The sequence below is a fragment of the Dreissena polymorpha genome, chromosome 4 (genome assembly GCF_020536995.1).
Source record: "Dreissena polymorpha isolate Duluth1 chromosome 4, UMN_Dpol_1.0, whole genome shotgun sequence".
In the NCBI taxonomy this organism is placed as follows: domain Eukaryota; kingdom Metazoa; phylum Mollusca; class Bivalvia; order Myida; family Dreissenidae; genus Dreissena; species Dreissena polymorpha.
Genome location: NC_068358.1, coordinates 134,503,710 through 134,511,781, shown reverse-complemented (window position 1 = coordinate 134,511,781; position 8,072 = coordinate 134,503,710). Strand labels below are relative to the sequence as shown.

General features: G+C 31.8%; 1 long non-coding RNA gene across 1 annotated transcript; it reads left to right on the top strand.

Moving 5' to 3' along the window:
- The first annotated feature begins 459 nt into the window (after window positions 1-459).
- On the top strand, window positions 460-2,977 carry LOC127876706 (uncharacterized). Its single transcript, XR_008048037.1, has 3 exons — window positions 460-547; window positions 767-941; window positions 1,427-2,977. It is a non-coding gene; the product is annotated as an uncharacterized LOC127876706 (long non-coding RNA).
- Window positions 2,978-8,072: the final 5,095 nt, after the last annotated feature.

Sequence of the window (8,072 nt, the reverse complement as noted above, 5' to 3'; positions counted from 1 at the left end):
TGGGAGATAAATTTTAATTCCGGTTGACAAAAATGAGAAAATAACCAACATATGCAGTACTGGTAAGACAAAATCAATGTGTTTACATCAAAATTATACTTATAAACTTGCCCTTTTATGTCTGGGCAAGTATTCTTACAGAGGACTATTAAAATGGTACGTTTTTCCGACAATAAATGTGACGTAATTATTTCGGCGTTTGCATACTATGTTTTGTTTTAAATGTTTATTTTGTATACTATTATAAAAAAAAACTGTGCATGTAGGAACACAGAAAAGTGACAAATCTGAGAAAAAAATGAAAATTTGATTGCAAGGAAATGGGTCACGATCATTTTTGTTAATCTATGGAAGGGTATCCGAGCCATAATTGCAGAAAAACCGACTTTTAGATGAAAAATGATTATTTTAATGGCATGCGGTACTTACTAGTATCTCATTATTTTATTTCTTCAGAACCAACAAACATGATTAACAACCCTACAATATAGATGGAAGGATTCTGTACAAAACACATTTGGTCAACAACAATACATTATGTTATTAGGTAAAAATCAATATTCTATGTTAAAATTTTGATAGAGGTTTTGTTGCAATCATATCTATTTATAAATTTTTGACATGATTTACACTGGTCATTAGGCATGTATGTATATTTTGGCAAACTATCCATTTCTACTAGTTTTAATTCCTATATACATAATCTATATAATTAATATTAATGTCCTGAATTATGCAATTTGTGGCTTTATTTACATTATTGAAGTAGATGGCATCTTGAAATTGCTGGCGGTCAAGAAGAACCTTGAAATTGGCGGTTAATAAAGTGGAACCTTGAAATAGATTGTTGTAAAGAGGAACCTTTAAGCAGATGGTGGTAGCCAATCTTTGCCCGCATAGTCCAGACATGTCTCCAAGTCAAGAATACAAGATTGTGTAAGGTAAATACCTTACACTTTGTTTCAAGTGTAATTTACGTTTTGTTACAATTAACTATTGCACAACGGTTTACACTTTTCCACCTATTTTATCATCGATCTACTAAACATGTATTGAATTATCAAATATATATACGTAATAAGTAATAGTTTAAAAATACTCATCAGAGAATGAACAATTAATCCGAAAATTTAAATTATGTTGGTGTTCTTAGAAAACTACATTTATAGCTAGATTTTTTACTTCCACTTGAATGTATGAGTCATATTTTATGGCTTGAAATATGAGTAACCACACATCAAGGAATTATAAATTGTGATTGGTACTAGATTACTAGTTGTGAACTTATCTTTGAAACTTACAATAATTATGTCGTATAATCTCAATTTGAAGTTGCTATTGTGTGATTGCCTTATACATGTATAAATATGTTGAAGTTGTGTATTTTCTTACATTTTCCTTATGTCACAATGCCAATGTTTTCCAGATGGACGAAACATGCTTTGTGTGTCAGCTGCCGTTTGGGGACCAGCCTGTGGTAACACTCTGGGATAAAGGGAGTGAGAGTGTTAACAGAGCGAGTTTACATCGAGGAACTCAAATAAAAGCAGAACTGGGACAGTGTGTACATGTAAATTGTAGACGTGACTATATACACAAACGAAATATTAAAACAAATATGGACAATAACAACAACTATGTGTCTTCTTCTAGTGTCACTCACAGGTCTGAAAATAGTTTTGAATTTAAAACCAAATGCATGTTTTGTCAAACAAATGTCAAATTCAATAATAAAAAACGTGGCCCTGATGTTTTCTCTCAGAGCACGTTTAACTTTCAAGGAATTTGTAGAGAATAAATGTATGGAACGGAATGATGACAGGGTTGATGCCGTGTTTGGTAGGCTGTCAGCAATTATAGACCTGCCAGCTGCCGAAGCTCGCTACCATCAAACATGTAATGTTAACTTCAGGACAGATCGCCAAATCCCAAAGCAGTTTAAGTCATCAAATCAGACTCTACACAGTCCAGGTAGGCCCGAAAAAGCTTCAGAAGCCTTTAATTTCGCCATGAAGTACATAGAAGAAAATGCCGATGGTAAGACATTAACAGTAAGTGATATAGTTGATATTTTGACCCAGAAATGTTATGAAGATTCTGCCTACTCTGTAAAACATATGAAAAGAAAACTACAGGATTATTTTGGTGATGCAATTGTAATAAATTCTTTAGATAGAAAGCAGGACATTATCACTCTGAAAGAAACGACTGCAACTGTTATACATTCTTTCGCTAAAATTAAACGTGAAACACAGATGAAAATGAAATGGCACGTATTATTAAAAAAATATATAAATAACAGCTAAACTTATTGAGGCTGATATTGATAAAGCAGAGGCTCACAAAGACTTGTATCCTTCTCCTGATATCATTGGTGTGGCGAGTGCCGGGCTGCAAGCTGCTCAAATGGACAGTCTAAAATTGACAGGTGTTAGATGATGACAGTGATACTGACGAAGATGACAGTAATGAAGTTTAATTTGTAGCTCAAGTACTAGTACATATAATTATGTAAACATCGCGATTATAACAGTCGATTACAGTTTTATATAAAAAAAACATATGGATATGTTTATAAAGCAATCTTTTGTTTGTAATTGCTTTATAAAAACACATTCAACTAGTATTATGCAAGACACCAATAGTGCAAAAATTGTCGGTGATGTCCCTTAAATCATGTTAATATTTTGCATAATTATATATGTATGAATAATTCGGCAGTATATTTTCTCAGTATTTCCAGAGAGTTATGAAATCATTTAATTTTAGTTTTACTTGAGTATCTCGCTGTTATAAATCATGTTACATACACATTTTGAAATAATACGTTTGTCTTAAACATTGCTATAATTTCATACCTCATGTACAACCTAACTCGCCATTGGTTTAACACTGTTGTGTTGTGCGTATTGGTCAGTTTTAGTAAATGTTATGAAACATAAATGCATGTGTTGTTTTAATAAAATTATATCAGAAATGTCACATAATAATAACTTACATATATGTCTGTTGAATTTTTAGATATATAATATAAGTCTGTGTATACTGATCATTAATGTTTGACTATTAATGCTTATTGAGCAAATTGATCGATGGCATTGGTTTGATAATTTCATTAAATTTCACTATAATTGATATCATTGTTTTTTTTTCTATTATGGTTGTCATCATCAAACTAATTTACCACCACCCCTCCATTACTACCCCCCCCCCCAGACCTCATTATCATCAGCATAAAAAAATATACAAAATTACAAGGCTACTTTAAAAAACAACCTTTTTGTCACTTACACTATACCATTTCAGAAATTGTTACTATAATCTTATGAATATAAAGTTTTAAATGAACCTGTCCATGCGTGTTTTCAATTTTAATTAACCCCACCCACTTTTAAAAATAGGTTTTAATGGTCAGAAGTGCAATTGAAGTCCCTAAAACAATCAATATATGACATTCAAAGTGTATCTAGAAATGATATGGCTAAAGTCCGCATTTTTGTAGCTTTTATTGGTTAAAAAGTAAAAATCAAAGCGTTATGTGGAAAAATTCTGATTTTCAACCAATTCATTTGGTATAAAACCACCATTTTGTTTAACGAACTATCGTTTACTCACAAAAAAGTAGCAAAATAGTAATCGCAATACATTTCTGGTGAACAAACAAACATTTAAAACTACCTCATATTATAAATGTGGGTGATTGTTTGGGTAAATACTGTCTGATGGGCGTTTTTCCCCAAATTAGCGGCCATTTTGTCGGCCATCTTGAATTTTTCATTTTCCCCAAATACATAGGGATGCAACTTTTAGTATGTTGTAGTACAAGCATTTGGGATTCAAATTATGATACAATAAATACTTTTGCAATTTGGCTAGGAATAGCCCTATTTAGGGCTAGATTAAATGCGCTAAGTCAGATTGAGCGATGGGATTCCACACAGTATATTGATATGGCTTCATATGTATTTTATTTTTATTTTTTATATAGTCTTTATTAACCTCGTCCATATGATATGGCTTCATATGTAGTAACTGTGTCCAAGTGAGGGCAGCGTGTCACAGGATTCGATCAATGTTTGCCCGGAAATGACGACGCGATCGACTCATTTGTAGATATAGAACACAAAGTAATGTTAACACGTTGCGCGCATATCAGTAATACTATGAAATGCGCGCATGTCTTATGATAAACAGTGTTGATTTTTTTCTGAACAACAGCTTGCGTGATTAATCATCAACTTGTGTGCATTTTGTGAATGGATCTGTCGTCATCGTAAACCTGACAAAATACACTCAGATTGAAAATAAACTCTAACCAAGTTTTCAAAATCATTTATAAAATATAGAGCATATGGTACTTCATAGTTAAATCTGCGTTTTTGAAAAACACGTTATAGTCATTATACAAACGTATGATCATTAATTCATTTTGTTCCAACACGTTTGTATCATTTAATAAATGTAAAAAGTGTCAAGAAAACTGTCCTAGTAGATTTCGATATCATGTTACACATTATTTAATCATTAGAGCTAAGAGGTCTGCAAACTGTCAATCCTGAAATACATCGAGATTGAACTTAGTGCTGATAAGAAATATAGAAAAATGTGTTACTTCCAGGTGTGTTAATGTTGGCTAATTCAATCCTAATTGTTCAATAGCACTGTTTAATACCCTATTAAACTAGCTCTTAAGGATCGATCAGTCATGACGATTCTTACCAATGCGCATTTCAAGACAGTTACCTTTACAATGTTGCTGGAATTACAAGAACGATAGCCATGCATTTGATAAAAACTGTACGATTCTTAACATGAGATTAACAATTAGAGCATTGCTTAGATATGTTCAGCACATGCACTTCCTGGAGGTGCACTTATGGTAGAATACCGAGTCCACATTGTTCTGATTTGGAAACCATTAATTTAGAACAACTTGTATAATTATAGTGCATGATTTGTACGAAGCGAATTAATTAAATCTAATTGTTTGGAATACATGTAAAGTAAAAGCTTAAAATGATTGGGTATTTGAAAATTGCTTGCAATAGGTTTTTATAATGTAGCATTATTAAGGAAGGATTATTTGTATAAGCCTCTCCATGTAATACAATCTAAACGGAACCACGTGGCTTGCATTAACATTACCATCTACATAAACTTCATGTCAATAAAAGGTATGTCAATATTCATCAATTCCCAAAGAACAAACAATTAATTAGCATACAAGTAAGCATCGCATAAATAGAAAGGGTATACACATATTATGAAAGCAAATTGTTTCACAAGATATCTTAAGTCATAATAAGGATATAAGAGAGGAAATATTGGAACATTGAAACAAATGTACGGAGAATTTCGGCAACCAAACAGCACACATCAACCTGCTGTTGGATTCAAATCTTATGGCAATTAAACTTCAGTTGCATGAGTAGGAGATCATGCTCTGCGCATTTCTTCGGGGTTCTTTATTTAAGTGAACAATTTTCATACAATTGGACACAAAGAAAAACACACGGAGAACAAAAACATCAATTTTATTTAATTATGTTTAAATTTGAAATATATTTCTTACACAGAAAATGTATTTGATGTCGTTGTTTATAAACTGAACAATGGCTTTAAAAACTTGCTTAATGAAGTTAAACTTAAGCAACATTTCTGTAATATATATCGCATACAACGTATAAGAGCCAAAACATAAACAACATAAATTGTTAATAACTCAATAATTTCTATTCATCTGCCATGAAACTGTTGAATATAGTCCATCTAACAATCAAGCTTTTTTCCAATAAATGAAAATTGTCATAATAATTGTCATACATGAAAATTGTTTTTGTTCGGTATTTTGGAAAGATATGTACGTGATAAGGAAATCCAATAAATCCATTTTTCTACAATATGCCATAAATATATCTTATTAAAAAATAATTCTTCGGAAAGTGTACGGTGGATATCACTCACAAATGGGAAGTTGGTGTAACTCTTTGTTATTCCCCCAACCCTTTACGCCCTGAAAGCGAAGCATATGGTTATCGTTTCGTCCATCATTCCACGTTTACGTATTGAATGAAATATTTTTATCCCCAGTGATACACACATTTCTGTATTTGCCCGTGGCAAACCGGCTCTTTCTGTCATCGTTATATTATTAATACATTATATTTCGATACATTTTTGCAAACGTTTTTATTAGATAGAGACTGTAAAATAACTATAATGAAGTTTGAAATAGACTGATCTTTCTGCGACTTTGACATTTTCTACTGATATTGGGAATTTTATCAAGATAAGAAAAAATGGGTGTATTATTTATTAATACACAGTTTTATGAAATGTTCACTTAACTTATTTGGGATAAAAAGAATATAGTTTTCCTGATAAGGAATTAAGTTGTATGCATCGAATAACAGTTTTAAAATATTTTCTTTAAAATGTCTAAAATTAACTTAAAATCGATAAAAGAATAAATTTGAGTTGTATTACTTGAAACAATCACTTTTTTATTCCATGAACTTTGCTATTTTACTTAATACTTTTAACTTCATTTTTACTTCTTATAATCCTCGCTGAGTCAAACATTATTTGCTGATGAAAAAAATAAATATATTTGGTATTAGCCATGATGAAATTTCTTCTATTATATTACAAAAATTATCACCGATAAAATTGTATTACATAAATATCAAGCTTTGATTAATTCTAAACGACTGATAAAATAAAAACAATCTTGCTATTTAAGCTACATATTTAAGATTTAAACAGGTCAATAATAAAAAACTTCTAACCTCAAAGGGTACTTCTCTATATGTTCTCTTAATAAAACAAGAATTTAGAATATTGGTCAAAATGATAATAAAACAAAATAAATAAATACGCACTACCCACTAAATCTTGTATTCGTGATAAAATAAGGCCACCGATTGTTTAATGTGTTGCTTTGTATTTTGATATCATGGATTAAGCAGAACAGATGGTACTAAATCTTATACAACAATCGGTGATATGAATACACGTTCTTTCGAAATAATATGCCAGGACAAAATTGTCCGCGATGTGCGTTAAAACAAATATTTTAAGATCACAATATCTGCATAATATAATAATAACATATTTACGGTGATTGGGTTGAAATAGTCTCATGTTGGCGTCTAACCCTTTAAATAAACTTTTATGTCAAATATAAATAATACATCTTAATAGAAATGATCAATCCACACAAAATGTTATAATAATGACTTCTTTTTTTGTGTGCGTGAAGAAACGATTTTACACCTAACTCATTTATACCGTTTCGAGTTGTATTTTAAATAATACTCTCTATGTCTTCATCTGACTGCAGCAACAATGAATGCCTTAATTAAGAATTTGTATTTTAATAAAAACAATTTTTTATACGTTTTCAAGGAACTTTCGTTTGCATGTTTATCATATTAAATACCTGTTTTGTTTCGAGATTTGTGACGGTTTAGACGATAATGCAGGAGACCCTCCTAGAACACCACACATCTATCTAAATCGGTTGAAGACCCATCTCTAACTTGAGATTCGCTGATGACATTACCTCATGGGTATCACCAGCAGTAAACTCAAATATCGAACCAATGCCAACAGACTCCATGAACTAGCTTAAGAGATGGAGATTAGCAAGGAGATGTTGAAGACCATGGAGAACAGCACAAACACCACTAGTGCGGACATCACCATTTATCAAGGGATGAAAAGCCTCAAGAAGTTTTGTAACAATGAAACAAAATACTGCTGAGGTTTTAATAAAAATAACAATGGCGTTCGCAGCGATGACTAGACTGAGCAAGTTGTGGAAAATTAGCTCCATCAGCTTTCTTACAAGAACAAGCTATACAAATCACTCGTAATCTTTATCCTTCTAAACGGCTGCAAGACATGGACGTTTCACGCAGACATATAACGCAAGATACAGGCGTTCAAATATACAAGTGTCTCCGAAGACTTGCTCCGCGTCTCTTACCAGGAGCAAAAGACAAACCAGTACGTCTGTAACATGATATCAGCACTTTATGGCCCACAAGCAATCTTCCTGGATACCGTCC